This window comes from Dermacentor andersoni, chromosome 5 (assembly GCF_023375885.2).
Source record: "Dermacentor andersoni chromosome 5, qqDerAnde1_hic_scaffold, whole genome shotgun sequence".
In the NCBI taxonomy this organism is placed as follows: Eukaryota; Metazoa; Arthropoda; class Arachnida; order Ixodida; family Ixodidae; genus Dermacentor; species Dermacentor andersoni.
Window position 1 is genome coordinate 21,925,101 of NC_092818.1, and position 19,264 is coordinate 21,944,364.

Genomic DNA, 19,264 nt, shown 5'->3' on the forward strand with positions numbered 1-19,264 from the left:
GGATCACATGTGGTTTTTCGGAATTGCTGCGAATGTACTGCTGCAGAGGCGCTTTCTTCTTAAGAAAGCCCCTGCAGTTCCATTGCCAAATGCGAAAAGATTCATTTGAGCCCGCCATCTTGTTGCTGTCTACTTTTGTCCCCATATTCTGCGGATGAATTGTCCCCAGTTATAGGGGACCCAATGGTAGTATGTGGTACGACATTGACGCTAGGACCAGGGATTGGCAACATTACGTTCTCTAGGAACGATTTTATTTTGGACACACGTTTGTTCATACTTTCAGCTTGAAAGGCCATCTCGCTTTGTATCTGGGAGACCTTCTCCGCCAGTTGCCTTACGCTGTCGCTTAGCGCTGAAAACATTTCGCGAATTTCTGACCTTGCGCGTCCCGGAAGACTATCCTGCTCACAAGCCACTGCTCGTTTTTTAGAGGGTCTCGCCTCATCTTGTTCGCCCTCCGCTGTAGGAACCTCCATAGGTTGGGGTGTTTCCAACGGAGCGGACTCAGGCGGAGGACGCGTTCCTCTCGCGTGTTTGATCTCCGCGATTTCGGACGTAAGCTTTTTAATAACCTCCCTCATATTCGCATTCTCGCGTTCAAGTTGTGCTATTTTACGCGCGTTTCCTGTCACATGCTCTGAGGATGCCCCCGACCTCACCTCTGCTTGTCCTCCACGGATAATGTCAGCCCAGGTGGTTGGTCTCGACGATCCAGGAACCGGTCCTGTCTGGTGCCCTCTGGGTCTGGAACTGGACCTGGTGCGGCTGTCGGGCCTAATGCGGCTTCCGGAATTGATGCGTATTCTCATCCCTCTAGACGCTGTCCGTCCTCTGGATCTGGAGCGCCCCCGGGATATGGAGCGCCCCCGGGATCTGGATCGCCCTCTGGATTGGGAACGGCCTCGGGTGCCGGATGGGGCCGATGAGTCCGATTTTTGAGAGCGTGGGTGCCTTTCACCGGAGATAGCTGGAAAGTGTTGCTCATCCTTGAAGGGTGGTGATGGCTTGCTTCTTTCCTTCCGCTCACCGTTGCGAGCGCGTTCTCTTCTTCTGCGTCGAACTACGTACGGCGTCTGGAAGCGTTTCTTGCATTCCTTAGCCGCGGTGAGGTGGGCCTCGCCGCATAACTTGCATTTTGGATCGCAGCTGTGTTGTTCATCGGGATTGGTTGCTCCACAACCCCTGCATACCACTTCCTCTGGTGACGGGCAGACATCGGAGCGGTGTCTAAGGCGTCCACAGGTGTAACAAACATCCATCTGTTTGTGGTAAAGCGTGCACCTGATCAGAGTGCCCCCATACGCAACGTAATTTGGGACCTTATATCCCTCGAATAACACCACCACAGTTCCAGTATTCTTGATTCTTTTTGCACCGAGCGCGAGTGGATTTCTCCGGTTGACGATCTTCCTGTCAATGACCTCAGGTCCGTCCTCGATTGCGATGCGCCGAATTACCCCCTTGCAAGTGGCGTGCGGCGCAGCAACATACGCGCTCACCTCATGCTGCTTCCCGACGACTGTAATGTTCTCCACAGCGGCGTAACGAACCGCGTGTTCGTGACTAGATGTGCTGATCACCATCACATTTTGCATCGGATTGGGGCACATAGTGTCCCATTCTGTTTCCGTCGTACTGATACCCGTTGCAGCCCATATGGCTTCTGCGACCACTGTTGGGCCTGCCTTGGTAATACTCAGTCCGCCTCTGGGTCTGACCACAATCTTCATTTCGTCCTTTGGCAGTGGTGGCATCTTGCTGCCCCGGATAATCTTGCTTTTAGCTTCTTTACATCTATTTCGGTCCGGCAGCGTATCCTGGCCGTCAGGGTGGGCCGCGGACGAGTTTGCGCCAAGACGCCCGGAAGCGTTCTTGTAAACGCGCCGTTTGGCGACCGTTATCCAGCCAGAATCTTTCCCAAAACCTTCGGGGGCTAAATCGTCCCCATCGTCTTCACTCTCCATCGCACAAAAAGCGGCGAACTAGCGCCTACAGGCTAACGCAGGCCAGCGGCAGCAGCCCAGCGTCTCGTCGAAATCGGCGCCGTTGCGTTTAGCGTTAGGGTTAGCACTCAGTCCGGCGTGGTCGGCACAAGATCGGCGATAAATGTTCAGAAACTCCACCCACCTCCAAAAAACTGGTATCCACGTGTTCGGTAGAACTTCACTGAAATAATGCACGCAAAGTTCACGGGCCACCACTTCATAAACCTCCAAGAGATCGAGAAAAAGCAGGAGCCGATCGGAGCGCGTCCGACCTACTCGGCGTCATCTTCCTCTCCCGTAGACATGCTATGGCGCGAATAATTTTGCAAGCGTAAGCAAGGCGACTGTCCCAAAAATGTCGCTGTTAAGATATGAACACAGATATTCTACGAAAAAGAATACTCTAATGGTCTGCCATAACAAGATGAACCGTGTGACCAACGAAAAATGAGTGGATATTCAAGAGCTACCCTCAAAGGATTATGGACGCAGGTGACGTTTTAGATACATTTACATTAATTAGGTCATTTCTAAACCAATCCATAGCTTTTGTGGCAGCAGACAGTAAAGAAGTAGTCACATCGTACTAGATGATGGCAGACGTTAAAATCCCCGAGTCGTCGGCGTATTGCTAAAGAAACAAGAGAGAAACGTGTATCGTGCTGTGGAGGTCATTTACAAATATTTACTAATAACGGACTGGAGTATAGAGACCGGGGGTACTGCGGTATTCAATATCGAGAATGCACTAGGAAATTGCCCAACAGAGAAAAGGGGACGCCTACCACTGAGAACATTTGCCGACAATGACCAGAAAGCACCATTAAATCCTAGGAAGAAAACCATTTTCACAAAACACCATGATGAACACTGTCGAAAGACTTGCTATAGCCAAGAGGGATGGCACAAGCAGCTTTATTATTATCGAAAGCTGCATTCAAATGATGAGCTAAATCTTCCGCAAGAGGTTAGGTGTTTTCACCTGCCGGAAACTATATTGACTAGGCGAAAAAATACTGTCAGGGGGTCCAGAAAGCGTGACATCGCTAACAATAAATGCTTTTCTAGGATTTGAGCAATAGAAGGCAGAATTGAGATCGGATGATAATTTTCAATCATATTACGTGCATCGCTTCTATGGAGAGCTAAAACAATTGCTGTTTTCAATTTTACAGGAATTCCACCACTTGAAATTATGCGATTGAGTTGTGCTGGCAAACCTTCTCGAGTCTATACGTTCTCCGCAATCATTAATGGAAGTACCATATCTTGTAGGAAATCGATTATTTTCCGTTTAAAACGTAATAAATCTTAGCTCTTCCTGAGTAATTCAAGGCAGATATGCTGATTAGCTGATGCTGTGGCACAGAGTGCACAAACCTAGCTGCGCGTTTGTGTTTCTAATTACAAGAGAGACGTAGCTGGTAAACTCATCAGCAGTATTCTATCAGTGGCTGGATAAGCTGGAAGAAAAATAATTGATTATATTACATCTCGTATTGACGTCTCTAAAGCTAGTTATTAAAGACAATGTTTTCTTAGTACCATAGCTAACAGCTATTATTAATTTGACTAAGAAATGTGTTAAAATTGCGGAGCGGATCACGACATTTACTTTCTTTCTCAACTGCTTGAACTCGTAATTGTTTGCAGTGGCAGGCCTTAACAATTTGGAGCACACTTATATTCTGCGTAAAAGAAGTCGTTTTCTTTTATTGTAGCGATTATGTCAGACGACATCCACTTGTTATCCAAGTTACGTTGTTTAGTGTGGATTGTTCGTGTGGCACTTTCCTTCAGGCTCTCGAACACTTGTGCAAGCTTGTCATATAGGACAGCCGGAGACATTATTGCTAGAAAAGCCTTCCAGTCATAATGAGCCACTAGCCTATCAAATATTTTCGTACCGAGCACTGAAATGTCTTTTTTTTAGAATGTGTAAGTGTCCTCGCAGACTGTGGACAACGCCTTCAGCTGCAAGCGAAGTAGTCGTCAGCATGTTTAGTTTGTATTATAGCGGATTCTAAAGCTCGATTCTGAGCACGAACGATAGCGTGATCAATTCTGGGCACGAGTAGCTCACCGGCCAGAAAGCCTCACGAGTCGCTTGATAGATTCCATACTCCAAGCACCATATGGAAAGGCTATCGAAATAATCTGCCACCAAGCCTACAAGAGCACGCAAAAGCTGAATATTTATTTCGCGTTTGATACAGACGTGCTCTTCAAGCGATAAGGATGGCAATGTAGAACCAAGTTCGGATAAGAAAAGCCGCGCATTCAAACTGGAAGGTCGGTAAATGGATAACAGAATCACCAAAAAAGCAGGCGTGTTGAAGCGCGTTGACATCACTTCAGCTTAAGAAAAAGAAAATGTTAACTGTGAAGGTACCTATCTGTTATTTATAAAAACTGTGATACCGCCTCCTTTTCTGGATGCACGTGTGTACCAAAAATCTTGATAAACCGCCAATGAATGCTGTCGAACACTGTCCGAAAAGACACTAATTTCTGTAGCCATGAAAGCCTGAAACGTTAGGCGAGATGATGAAGTGACGGCACAAAACTGATTCCAATGCTTCCGAAGCCTGCCGACGTTCACATATGCAACTTTAACACTGCTAGTGGAGGTATCAGGAAGAAAGCCTGTTTACATCCGTAAAATCAGTGTATTTGATTCATTTTCATATCAGCCATGTCTAGGTAAGCTTATCCAAATCCGACAATTTTTCAACTTGAATGAAAGGTACTTCAACAGATTGTTTATTTGCTAGAAGTTTCCCGTTTCTCTTCAATAGCAACTTAATTCCATTTTCTTTTCCTTTGTAGCGGGCCCGCCGGGTGAGCTCCTGGTTCATCTACGTGAGGTTTTCGTTCATGCACAGAGGAGGAAAATTCTCAGATTAATCAAGATCCGAGAGGCCGTTCCGAGCACGAAACGTGTTCTGTTTCACTGAAGCGTTCTGTACTTGGGGCCAGGGTAGGCGAAGCTAGAACTAGATTTCTCCCGGGTTGGCAAATGATGTATTCTGCAAATTTCATCTCGCTGGAAGTTCGTTACCCTCAGTCGTCCAGCTAAGTCGCAGGCTTCAGAGGAAGGCTAAGAATTTTATAATTACAACATCTGCCATACCGTTCAAGTTTAGTTATTGGCACCGTCGTTTGGTCTAGAATTTTAGTCTGACCGGCGAGTAATGGAAAGTGAATCCATTTGAGCCCGCAGCTGAGCGTACTTCGGCTTCATTAGCAGTCATAGTACAGAGCACGGAATCGTACTTTTCCGAAAGGAAGCTGATAGAGGTTTAACTGTCGGTCACCGTTTTAGCTATCAACGCAGCGTTTTGGGCGTGTTGGTATGACATGACGAGGCTTATAAGCGTGACGAAAGGGGGTGAAACGAAAAACTCGACCTTTATTCATAGTTTCATGTGTAGCCAACAAATAATGACACCAAGGACAACAAAAGGGAAATTACGCGTACTTGACATTTGAATTAACGTAATGATAAATTATTGGAAGTTAAAGTGGGTGAAAAAACAACTTGCTGCAGGTGAGCAACTATCCCATGGCTTCGATTTACTCGTGCGATGCACTATCAATTGAGGTGCCCTGTGTTGTCCTTAGTGGCATTGTTGGGTGGCTTCTTGTGATATGGTGAGCCTCAAATCCCACGAAAAGGCGCGATAGAGAAAGACGTGGTACATACAGGCGCTGACTTACAACAGTGTTTATTCCGGGTTAAAGAACCACAGATATAGGCACAGACACTGTTGTAACTCAGTGCCTATGTGTACCACGTCTTTCCATATCCTCATCTTTTTGTGCCTCATCGTATTAGTCATCTCTTCACAAGTTGCCTTGAAAGAGAGAGCTTCCTCAACGTGGTTAACAGGTCCAGCTTGATATTAGTGGTCGAAAAGTGGGAGCAAGGTGAGCCATCGCTCTGACTGGAACCTTTAAGAGCCTTGACCGTCTGACCTCTCCAGGCTTCAAGCTTAGCAGTGAATATTTTGGCGTATGCACTGTCTGTGATCGTTCAACAGTTTTTTTCCACAGTCAAAATTTCCATAGAAGCCGGAACAGGAAAGGAATTCGCCCTCTTCCGTGTCGTTGTATACCAAACATACAGAAGACGTTGCAAAGCAGAAAAGAGCGACAGCTGTAGCAAGCGGATCCCCTTCATGCGGCCCGTCGCATCGATGTGAACTAGGCATGCGAGAACACAGCGCACACGAAAGCATGAGCCATTTCGCCCGGCTAACTTTGAAGCCCAGTAAACATTGCCTTCAAGATGGGAAATGCGCGGCCGCACTCAGCCGCCGCAGCAAGAGTGGAAAAGAAGATTCGCAGTAGCCGTGATTGAGAAGACGCAACCAAATCGAGCCTCCATAATTCGGGCTCCCAGCCCAACCTTTCGCTCGCACCAAAAGCATATGGTGCGCGCTCGCGATATTATAGCACTTTGACTTTGTGCGGAACATCACGGTGGCGCCGACGGCAACGGTAACGAAGTCCGCGGAATTTTGATTGCAGTGTCCATATAATTGCTATCGCAACAAAAAAAGTAGTACTTTCAACCGAAAGGCGAAACATCGATTGCGATACCAATTAGTGCTACAACGTTAGGATAGTAGTTTTCATAGCCGTATACATTTATTGGCCGTATAACACTCGCTGCTAACTAAGCTAACAAGCGTGGTGTCACGCACGCACACAAGAACATGAACATAGCTTACTCGATGAACGCGGCCAGTCGCTGCTAAAACGCAGGCGCGAGAAAGGGCAGTTGCAGCAGGGAGTGAATTGCCCTTTGAATTGCACGTTGAAGAGAGAGAGGCCTCTCTCTTCAACGTGATATAGTGGTAAGAACACAGCGTATACGAAGCTATCAGCCCTCGGCGCGTGTAGACTGGCTACCCCCCTCAGATTGCTTTCAAGATAGGGCCCGCTCGGCCGCGCTCTGCGGCACCATACGCTGATGCCGCCGGAGTCGAACACCCGCCAGTGCCTTGCATGCGATGTAAGACGGCGCGCTTCCTCCTCGTGTTCTGCCCTGGCGCCTGGGAGATCGAGCCATTTTCGGCTTACTCTCGCAATCTTTCACTCGTACCCGCAGCACTCGGCACGCGGCCGCGATGTTTCAGCTCATGATATTTATAGGAAACATCAACGTGACGGCGACGGTGATGCCGATGGCGGAAGTGCGCCCGGGAGTGTACAATTAATGACTTTCAGAATAGAAGAAAGGTGGGCTTGCCGTTATTGCAATTTAACAAAGGGAAGGGGCGATGCGGTCGATATCGCAGGTGCTTTTATCGCGCAAGTTTCATTTTTAGAGACCCTTGGAATGCGAAATAATTGTTTGAGTAACTATTACAGCAGCACTTTTAATGAATTTTCTTCCATCAGCTATGCGGGGCGGTCATTTTTAGGATTTAGGGAATCTTAAAAATCACCTGCTGCAGATAACATAATTAATGTCCCTAGGCTGAATTATTCAGTCGCAAACGTTACTTCCACGAGTAGCCTAAACAATAATTCAAGTAATAAAGAAATGACCGCCGAAGCACTCCGTACGGATGAAACGTGTGGCCTTAGTGTTTATCAGTGGGTTAATCCCGACGGTACACTAAACGACGGCTACGTAGGCTGCTGGATCTTCGGTACGCAGTTCCTCCTTGCGTGCGGCTGCACGAGCTCGTTCTTGTGCCCGGGCTGCAGCATCAGGACGGCGCAGACGAGCTCTTTCCTGGTGGGCGGATCGCTTTTTTGTAAACAATGTGCGCGCTGAGCTTTTGCAAATTGATATGCATGCCTCAAGCACTGCACCATTCACCTACGCTGTTAAATTCATGTTGCAAAATGCTACATTCCTGTTGATTAGTAATAACGCGATAAATCACACAATCGCCGGCGAAACGCGGCCCATGGGAAGCTAGTAAGCATCTATATCATTTATATAGATTAGAAACAACAATGGACCGAAAACAGACCCCTGTGGTGCTCCTGATGTGACATCAACTTCATGAGGTCTTTTGTTGTTAAGATATACGCGCTGACGTCTAGTAGTTAATCATTATTTGATGCAGGAAGTTAAGAACTGATTAATATTATGCCATGAATGTTTTTCAAGCAATAAGTGATGAGGTACAACATCACAAGCTTTCTGGAAATCCAAGAAAATGACCTCAATGGAGCAACTCATGTGTAATGCACTTGATATATCAGGTGTTAATTCAGTGAGTTGAGTGATGGATGAATAGCCACGTCTAAAACCATGCTGATTAGGGCTTAGCACTGCGCGGGTGTCAAGGTGGTACATAATACAAGTAAAAAGGATGCGTTCAAAATTTTACAAACGCAACTTGTTAAGGAAATAGATCGGTAATTCGATACAGTACTACGTGGTCCGGATTTGTGTACAGGTCCACCATTGCCTATTTTCCAGCCATCAGCCAGGGTGCTTAGTTCTAAAGATTTAGTAAAAAAATAACTTGTAGATATTGAGACACAGAAAGAGCGCATAAAATGAGAAAGACAGGAAACAAATCATCCGGCCCAGCCGCCTTAAATTTATCAAGGCGCTGGAGTAACAATTCAATTGCCCTTGAGTTAATGACATAATCCATGTGTTCAGTACATTTTGTGCCATAGATGAGAAACATTTCACTGTAATGAGAGCGCCTCCAAAATACTGACCTAAAGAACGAAATCAAGCAATTGGCTGAAGGGGAAGCTTTAGCTCGGGTACTCCAATCTGAATGCATACAGCGCGTCTTTCTATATGCCACGTTCGTTCGTACGCGGTCAGTTTGGGAGCTCTGCAATCACGGCGCGCAAGCGGGTATGAAACTTGGTATTTTTTTTTTTTTTTTTGCATTTCGCGGACCAACCGACAAAAAGGCTGTTAGGCGATTCTTAGGACTTTGCGCCTACTACAGACGCTTCGTCAAAAAATTTTCAGCGATTGCCGAACCACTAACGCGGATAACAAGGGAAGACACACATTTCGTCTGGTTGAATGAGCAGGAGAATGCTTTCAATGAGCTCCGAAAGCGTCTTCAGAACCACCCAGTTCTTGCTCATTTCGACGAGGAAGCGGAAACTGATATTCACACAGACGCAAGCAATTTAGGCCTCGGTGCCGTCCTGCGTATGCTAGTCGAACACTTTCGAAGGCTGAGGTGAACTATTCAGGGACAGAAAAAGAGTGCCTCGGGGTGATATGGGCCATCAGCAAGTTTAGACCATACTTATATGGCCGACCCTTCCGAGCTATTAGCGACCATCATTCATTGTGCTGGCTGGCGAATTTCAAAGACCCATCGGGACGGCTGGCAAGATGGAGTCTACGGCTGCAGGAATACGATATAACGGTCGTATACAAGTTCGGACACAAGCACAGTGATGCTGATTGCTTGTCACGTGCACCAATTGAATACACGGAATCTACGCTTAGGGAACATGGACAGGATTGCCCGTTCCTAGGAGCTGTGACAACATCGCAAATGGCTCAGCATCAGCGATCTGTCGCGGAATTACGCCTGCTCATTGATTACCTTGAAGGACACCCTGTCGACATTCCACGAACTTTTGTCCGCAGCTTGTCGCCGTTCGTCCTGAGAAATAATGTCATTTACAAAAGAAATGTTGAACACAGTGCAGAGACATTTCTGCTAGTCGTACCTTCAAAGGTACGACTCGAGATATTGGAAGCATGCCACGACAACCCAGCAGCAGGACATTTAGGAATGAGCAGAACATTCGCACGCATCCGCATGAAGTATTACTGGCCAAAGTTATTGAATTCTGTGCAACAGTACGTAAGAAGCTGCCGAGACTGTCAAAGACGTAAAATACTACCATTCATGCCAGCAGGTCTCCTACAACCGATACAGCCACCGGAAACTTGATTCGTACAAGTGGGAATGGACTTACTTGGCCCCTTTCCCGCATTGTCATCAGGAAAGCGTTGGATCGTAGTTGCAACAAACTACCGAACTCGATATGCCGAGACAGGGCCTCTTGTCAAGGGAACGGTCAGTGAAGTAGCTGATTTTTTTGTCACTAACATAGTACTACGGCACGGCGCCCCTAAAGTTCTCATCACGGACCGAGGAACCATATTTACTACCCATTTGACACAGTCCATTATGAAATTGACGTACACCAGTCACGGAAAAACCACCCTATATCACCCGCAGACAAATGGACTGAATGAGCGACTCAACAGAACGCTGACTGATATGCTGTCAATATACGTGGACATAGAGCACCGAACATGGGACAGGATACTACCGTACGCAACGTTCGCGTACAATACCGCTGTGCAAGAGACGACTCAAATGACACCTTCCCAACATGTTTTTGGCCGGACAGTTAGCACAACTTTAGATGCAATGCTACCAGTAGATGAGACCTCCGAAAATGACAATGACGTCAGCGGCTTCACACAAAGAGCTGAAGAAGCACGGCAGCTGGCGCGACAAGGCATTCAGCAGCAACAGCAAACCGACGCGGACCGATACAACTTGCGAGGAAGAGACGTCCAGTATGTACCTGGAGACAAAGCATGGGTGTGGACTCCCGTACGGATGCGCGGCCTGTCCGAGAAGCTTCTTCGTCGTTATTTTGGCCCGTATAGGATAATTCGCCGAATTAGTCCGTTGAACTACGAAGTTGCTCCAGAAGGTCAAGTAAACTCATCACGACGGCAGCATCGAACAGAAATCGTCCACGTCGTCCGAATGAAACTGTACTATGACAGGCAATAACTGCTTCCGCCTACAAGCATTGCGAATTCATGACAGTCTAGAAACCACCGCCCTCTGTATGAGCATCGGGACGATGCACTCTTGGAAGGGGGACAATGACACAAGTTGATTTCAAATTACGCGCGCCAGCCGCCTCCTGCGTCCGTCCAGTTGTTTACTGCTAAATGCAAAAGATAGCGGCAGTGACGCAGGCAACACGGGCTCGCAAGGCACGCGCGATCGGAGCAGCGTGTCATCAGTGCGGGATACGAGGGAAGAAGAGGTGTGGGTCTCTTGCGAAAAGACTGTGGACGTTCCAGTGAGGCTCTTGTTTAGCTGTTTGTCGGGCACAAGTTCGCCCAAGTTAGAGCGATTAAAGCATTATCACTCAACTGTGCGTTACAATATGCAAGTGAAATACTCGTGTTCCAAAGCGTTCAAACAGAGGCACTACGCGTTTGTATCGGCCTTCCGCGGTGTACTGCAACAGCAGGAATAGTTATAATGGCTCAAGACAATCCGATCACGACACACACTACCAACGACAAGCTTAGGGCTCATATTCGTCAAGTTTCATGGGTGCAATCAAGCACTCTTGACTGTCTGTCAGAACGACGACCACATGCGTCATCTTGCAATGTGGTCAGTATTTATCGCACCAGCTCCGTGTAATCGGGGTTCACACTCTCGGCACGTTCACCCTCAGCTTTATGTTGTTTGAAACAACCTCAAGTGCGCCTTTCTGTTCCACGAATAAGAAAGAAGACGGACCTGCTACCTAGGCCTTGAAGCAAGCAGCTCTAAATTCTTTGCACCCTTTCTGCTTTGACCAAGTCCACATATAGATGGATGATGCTTAAACTAAGAATAGCTCCACCGATGGAGTGGTTATACCATCACGATCAGTAAGCATTAGATACAAGATATATTACATCACAACATGGACCGGTTCGGAGCTTGTTGCCTTCGAGGTGCCGTTAACTATATTATCAACCAACGGGCTAATCGGTGGGCAATATTCTGTGGCTCGAAGCCGGCCCTACAATATCTATCGTCAGGTCTTCGTCGCGGGTCCTGTGAACAACTCGTGTCGTAGTTAAGAGAAACGCATGATCATATCGACACAAAAGGAAGCGACGTCGTGTTTCAGTGGCTGCCGGGTTATTGCGGTATCTACGGCAACGACGTTGCCGACGAAGCTGCTAGTAGAGCCCACGAAAGAGCAAACGTTGTTTTTTGAACCTCCATCTAGGAAAGACGCAGCCAAACACTTAAGCAAGCTAGCGCACGGTATGAAGCTGGAACAGTGGCACACACCTAAATTCACCCAGCATCGACTGTATTCCCTCGACCTATCTATGCAACCGTGGCGGTTACCTGGAACTTCCGCGAAATGAGGAAACAACTGTGTGTCGTTTACTCTTGGGCGTCGCGTTCACGAATGTATATATGTGTTTAATAGCAATGCCTGTTGGCGCCGAGTTCAATGCCTGCGGTGCTGAGGAGACTATAGATCATCTATTATTATTCCAGCAATCTTTTGAAAACGAAAGTCATGACCTCAGCTCAGCCCAAAATAACCTTGATACAACACTGTTGCCCAGGAATAAGATGTTGGGACCATGGCCTCGCATATTGCAGCAACAAAAGAGGATAAAAGCGCTGTTGTGATGTTTGAAAGCTACCGGGATGAGCGACTGTCTTTGATCTTGACTGAGTAACCCTCAGAGGATATAGAGCAGTAAACGCTTACCAACTCGGCGATAACCACAGTGGACTTTCTCTTGTTTTCGTAATTTTTCCCTCCTATTTTAGCATCCTCCTGCGTAGGGCAGCCAACCAGTCTCAGTCCTGGGTAACCTCCCTGCCTTTTATTCGTCATTTTATCTGTCCTTCTCTCACTTATGTATTTTCTGGACTGCTTATTATCTCGTGCGCCCATTATATTGTGTAGTTTATTCTCTGCACCTCAAAAATGGGTTGTTTGAATGCTTATTAATTGCAAACTACAACATGTACAGTTTCCCATGTGTCATGTTTCTTGTTCTCTCTCTCTCTCTCTCTCCCTCTCTCTCTCTCCATATATATATATATATATATATATATATATATATATATATATATATATATATATATATATATATATATATATATATCATAAACATCAGCCTCGTTACGTCCACTGCAGTGCAAAGGCCTCTGCCCCACTTCTCGAACTACGCCGGTCATGTACTACTTGTGGCCATGTCGTCCGTGCAAACTTCTTAATCTCATCCGCCCACCTAACTTTCTGCCGCACCCTGCTACGCTTACCTTTCTTGAAATCCACTCTGTAACCCTTAATGACCATCGGTTGTCTTACCTCCTCATTACATGTCCTGCCCATGCCCTATTTCTTTTTCTTGATTTCAACTAAGATGTTATTAACTCGCGTTTGTTCACTCACCCAATCTGCTCTTTTCTTATCCCTTAACGTTACACCTATCATTCTTCTTTCCATAGCTCATTGCGTCATCCTCAATTTAATTAGAACCCTTTTCGTAAGCCTCCAGGTTTCTGCCCCGTACGTGAGTATTGGTAAGACACAGCTGTTATACACTTTTCTCTTGAGGAACAATGGTAACCTGCTGTTCATGATCTGAGAATACCTGCCAAACGTGCCCCAACCCATTCTCATTCCTCTGATTATTTCAACCTCATGATCCGGATCCGCGGTCACTACCTGCCCTAAGTAGATGTATTCCCTTACCACTTCCAGTGCCTCGCTACCTATCGTAAACTGCTGTTCTCTTCCGAGACTGTTAAAAAATACTTTAGTTTTATGCACATTATTTTTAGACCCACCGTTCTGCTTTGCCTCTCCAGGTCAATGAGCATGCATTGCAATTGGTCCCCTGAGTTACTAAGCAAGGCAATATCAACAGCGAATCTCAAGTTACTAAGGTATTCTACATTAACTCTTATCCCCAATTCTTCCCAATCCAGGTTTCTGAATACCTACTGTAAACACGCTGTGAATAGCATTGGAGAGATCGTATCTCCCTGCCTGACCCCTTTCTTCATCGGGATTTTGTTGCTTTCTTTATGGAGGACTACGGTGGCTGTGGAGCCGCTATAGATATCTTTCAGTATTTTTACATGCGGCTCGTCTACACCCTGATTCCATAATGCCTCCATGACTGCTGAGGTTTCGACTGAATCAAACGTTTTCTCGTAATGAATGAAAGCTATATATAAGGGTTGTTTATATTCCGCACATTTCTCTATCATCTGATTGAAAGTGTGAATATGGTCTATTGTTGAGTAGTCTTTATGGTATCCTGCCTGGTCCTTTGGTTGACAGAAGTCTAAGGCGTATCTGATTCTATTTGTGAGTACCTTAGTAAATATTTGTAGGCCACGGACAGTAAGCTGATCGGTCTATAATTCTTCAAGTGTTTTGTGTCCCCTTTCTTATGAATTAGGATTATGTTAGCATTCTTCCAAGATTCCGGTACGCTCGAAGTCACGAGGCATTGCGTATACAGGGTGGCCAGTTTTTCTAGAACAATCTGCCCCCCATCCTTCAACAAGACTGCTGTTATTTGATCCTCCCTAACTGCCTTCCCCCTTTGCATAGCTCCCAAGGCTTCCTTTACTTCTTCCGGCGTTACTTGTGGTATTTCAATTTCCTCTAGACTATTCTCTCCTCCATTATCGTCGTGGGTGCTACTGGTATTGTATAAATCTCTATACAGTTCCTCAGCCACTTGAACTATCTCATCTATATTAGTAATGATATTGCCGGCTTAGTCTCTTAACGCATACATCTGATTCTTGCCAATTCCTAGTTTCTTCTTCACTGCTTTTAGGCTTCCTCCGTTCCTGAGAGCATGTTCAATTCTATCCATATTATACTTCCTTATGTCAGCTGTCTTACGCTTGTTTATTAACTTGGAAAGTTCTGCCAGTGCTATTCTAGCTGTAGCGTTAGAGGCTTGCATACATTGGCGTTTCTTGATCAGATCTTTCATCTCCTGCGATAGCTTACAGGTATCCTGTCTAACGAGGTTACCACCGACTTCTATTGCACACTCGTTAATGGTGCCCATAAGGTTGTCGTTCTTCCTGAGTTAAAGCCGAATTCCTGTTCTGTAGCTTGATCCGGAATCTCTCGATTTCCCTCTTACTGCTAACTCATTGATCGGCTTCGTATGTACCAGTTTCTTCCGTTCCCTCCTCAAATCTAGGCTAATTAGAGCTCTTACCAACCTATGGTCACTGCAGCGCACACACACACATATATATATATATATATATATATATATATATATATATATATATATATATATATATATATATATATATATATATATATATATATATATATATATATATATATATGTATATGTATATGTGCCTGTTTCCAGCCCTATTGCCTTAGCTGTAGCTCCAGCGACATCCAAAATCGTTAAATATCATGCACCATCACAATGAAATTATTTAATTTGAAGTATAAATTGCTTGTGCTCGCTTTTCATGTCTCGATAAATACCCTATGTGCATTTTCAATAGCACCTAACAAGTACAACACACTGGCTATGGGTTCAAATGCGCAAAGTTTTCAATTACTGGTGTAATATGAAACCTGATTCTATAATAGCTTCTATAAACAGCAATGATGTTTATAGTGTATTTACATAAGAAACAAGCTGAAAATGCCTTTCCCGGTGCTCTGGTCCATGCTATGTGTTTCTACAACAATACAAAAACTAGGACAATGACCAAGTAGAACAGGCTCTGAGTGCAAACTAGCACACGTTTGCACTCTCGGCTTATTCAATTTGCAGCAACTGGAGATATGTCATCGGAACATCCTTTTTGTGCGGAGCCCGAACTGCGCCTGCCGACACGTTTGCGCCCTGTTATACACACAAGGCGCGGTTGCTCGCGGTTTCTAGCCTCCGCACTGGGGCTGCTTATTATGAATTACGTGCGCCTCAAGAAGGCAAAACGCAGGAAAAAGACGAGGGAAGAAGAGGGAAGAAGAGGTGTGGGTCTCTTGCGAAAAGACTGGACGTTCCAGTGAGGCTCTTGTTTAGCTGTTTGTAGGGCACAAGTTCGCCCAAGTTAGAGTGATTATAGCATTATCACTCAACTGTGCGTTACAATATGCAAGTGACATCCTCGTGTTCCAAAACGTTCAAGCAGAGGCACTACGCGTTTGTATCGGCCTTCCGCGGTGTACTGCAACAGCAGGAATAGTTATAATGGCTCAAGACAATCCGATCACGACACACACTACCAACGACAAGCTTAGGGCTCATATTCGTCAAGTTTCATGGGTGCAATCAAGCACTCTTGACTGTCTGTCAGAACGACGACCACATGCGTCATCTTGCAATGTGGTCAGTATTTATCGCACCAGCTCCGTGTAATCGGGGTTCACACTCTCGGCACGTTCACCCTCAGCTTTATGTTGTTTGAAACAACCTCAAGTGCGCCTTTCTGTTCCACGAATAAGAAAGAAGACGGACCTGCTACCTAGGCCTTGAAGCAAGCAGCTCTAAATTCTTTGCACCCTTTCTGCTTTGACCAAGTCCACATATAGATGGATGATGCTTAAACTAAGAATAGCTCCACCGATGGAGTGGTTATACCATCACGATCAGTAAGCATTAGATACAAGATATATTACATCACAACATGGACCGGTTCGGAGCTTGTTGCCTTCGAGGTGCCGTTAACTATATTATCAACCAACGGGCTAATCGGTGGGCAATATTCTGTGGCTCGAAGCCGGCCCTACAATATCTATCGTCAGGTCTTCGTCGCGGGTCCTGTGAACAACTCGTGTCGTAGTTAAGAGAAACGCATGATCATATCGACACAAAAGGAAGCGACGTCGTGTTTCAGTGGCTGCCGGGTTATTGCGGTATCTACGGCAACGACGTTGCCGACGAAGCTGCTAGTAGAGCCCACGAAAGAGCAAACGTTGTTTTTTGAACCTCCATCTAGGAAAGACGCAGCCAAACACTTAAGCAAGCTAGCGCACGGTATGAAGCTGGAACAGTGGCACACACCTAAATTCACCCAGCATCGACTGTATTCCCTCGACCTATCTATGCAACCGTGGCGGTTACCTGGAACTTCCGCGAAATGAGGAAACAACTGTGTGTCGTTTACTCTTGGGCGTCGCGTTCACGAATGTATATATGTGTTTAATAGCAATGCCTGTTGGCGCCGAGTTCAATGCCTGCGGTGCTGAGGAGACTATAGATCATCTATTATTATTCCAGCAATCTTTTGAAAACGAAAGTCATGACCTCAGCTCAGCCCAAAATAACCTTGATACAACACTGTTGCCCAGGAATAAGATGTTGGGACCATGGCCTCGCATATTGCAGCAACAAAAGAGGATAAAAGCGCTGTTGTGATGTTTGAAAGCTACCGGGATGAGCGACTGTCTTTGATCTTGACTGAGTAACCCTCAGAGGATATAGAGCAGTAAACGCTTACCAACTCGGCGATAACCACAGTGGACTTTCTCTTGTTTTCGTAATTTTTCCCTCCTATTTTAGCATCCTCCTGCGTAGGGCAGCCAACCAGTCTCAGTCCTGGGTAACCTCCCTGCCTTTTATTCGTCATTTTATCTGTCCTTCTCTCACTTATGTATTTTCTGGACTGCTTATTATCTCGTGCGCCCATTATATTGTGTAGTTTATTCTCTGCACCTCAAAAATGGGTTGTTTGAATGCTTATTAATTGCAAACTACAACATGTACAGTTTCCCATGTGTCATGTTTCTTGTTCTCTCTCTCTCTCTCTCTCCCTCTCTCTCTCTCCATATATATATATATATATATATATATATATATATATATATATATATATATATATATATATATATATATCATCAACATCAGCCTCGTTACGTCCACTGCAGTGCAAAGGCCTCTGCCCCACTTCTCGAACTACGCCGGTCATGTACTACTTGTGGCCATGTCGTCCGTGCAAACTTCTTAATCTCATCCGCCCACCTAACTTTCTGCCGCACCCTGCTACGCTTACCTTTCTTGAAATCCACTCTGTAACCCTTAATGACCATCGGTTGTCTTACCTCCTCATTACATGTCCTGCCCATGCCCTATTTCTTTTTCTTGATTTCAACTAAGATGTTATTAACTCGCGTTTGTTCACTCACCCAATCTGCTCTTTTCTTATCCCTTAACGTTACACCTATCATTCTTCTTTCCATAGCTCATTGCGTCATCCTCAATTTAATTAGAACCCTTTTCGTAAGCCTCCAGGTTTCTGCCCCGTACGTGAGTATTGGTAAGACACAGCTGTTATACACTTTTCTCTTGAGGAACAATGGTAACCTGCTGTTCATGATCTGAGAATACCTGCCAAACGTGCCCCAACCCATTCTCATTCCTCTGATTATTTCAACCTCATGATCCGGATCCGCGGTCACTACCTGCCCTAAGTAGATGTATTCCCTTACCACTTCCAGTGCCTCGCTACCTATCGTAAACTGCTGTTCTCTTCCGAGACTGTTAAAAAATACTTTAGTTTTATGCACATTATTTTTAGACCCACCGTTCTGCTTTGCCTCTCCAGGTCAATGAGCATGCATTGCAATTGGTCCCCTGAGTTACTAAGCAAGGCAATATCAACAGCGAATCTCAAGTTACTAAGGTATTCTACATTAACTCTTATCCCCAATTCTTCCCAATCCAGGTTTCTGAATACCTACTGTAAACACGCTGTGAATAGCATTGGAGAGATCGTATCTCCCTGCCTGACCCCTTTCTTCATCGGGATTTTGTTGCTTTCTTTATGGAGGACTACGGTGGCTGTGGAGCCGCTATAGATATCTTTCAGTATTTTTACATGCGGCTCGTCTACACCCTGATTCCATAATGCCTCCATGACTGCTGAGGTTTCGACTGAATCAAACGTTTTCTCGTAATGAATGAAAGCTATATATAAGGGTTGTTTATATTCCGCACATTTCTCTATCATCTGATTGAAAGTGTGAATATGGTCTATTGTTGAGTAGTCTTTATGGTATCCTGCCTGGTCCTTTGGTTGACAGAAGTCTAAGGCGTATCTGATTCTATTTGTGAGTACCTTAGTAAATATTTGTAGGCCACGGACAGTAAGCTGATCGGTCTATAATTCTTCAAGTGTTTTGTGTCCCCTTTCTTATGAATTAGGATTATGTTAGCATTCTTCCAAGATTCCGGTACGCTCGAAGTCACGAGGCATTGCGTATACAGGGTGGCCAGTTTTTCTAGAACAATCTGCCCCCCATCCTTCAACAAGACTGCTGTTATTTGATCCTCCCTAACTGCCTTCCCCCTTTGCATAGCTCCCAAGGCTTCCTTTACTTCTTCCGGCGTTACTTGTGGTATTTCAATTTCCTCTAGACTATTCTCTCCTCCATTATCGTCGTGGGTGCTACTGGTATTGTATAAATCTCTATACAGTTCCTCAGCCACTTGAACTATCTCATCTATATTAGTAATGATATTGCCG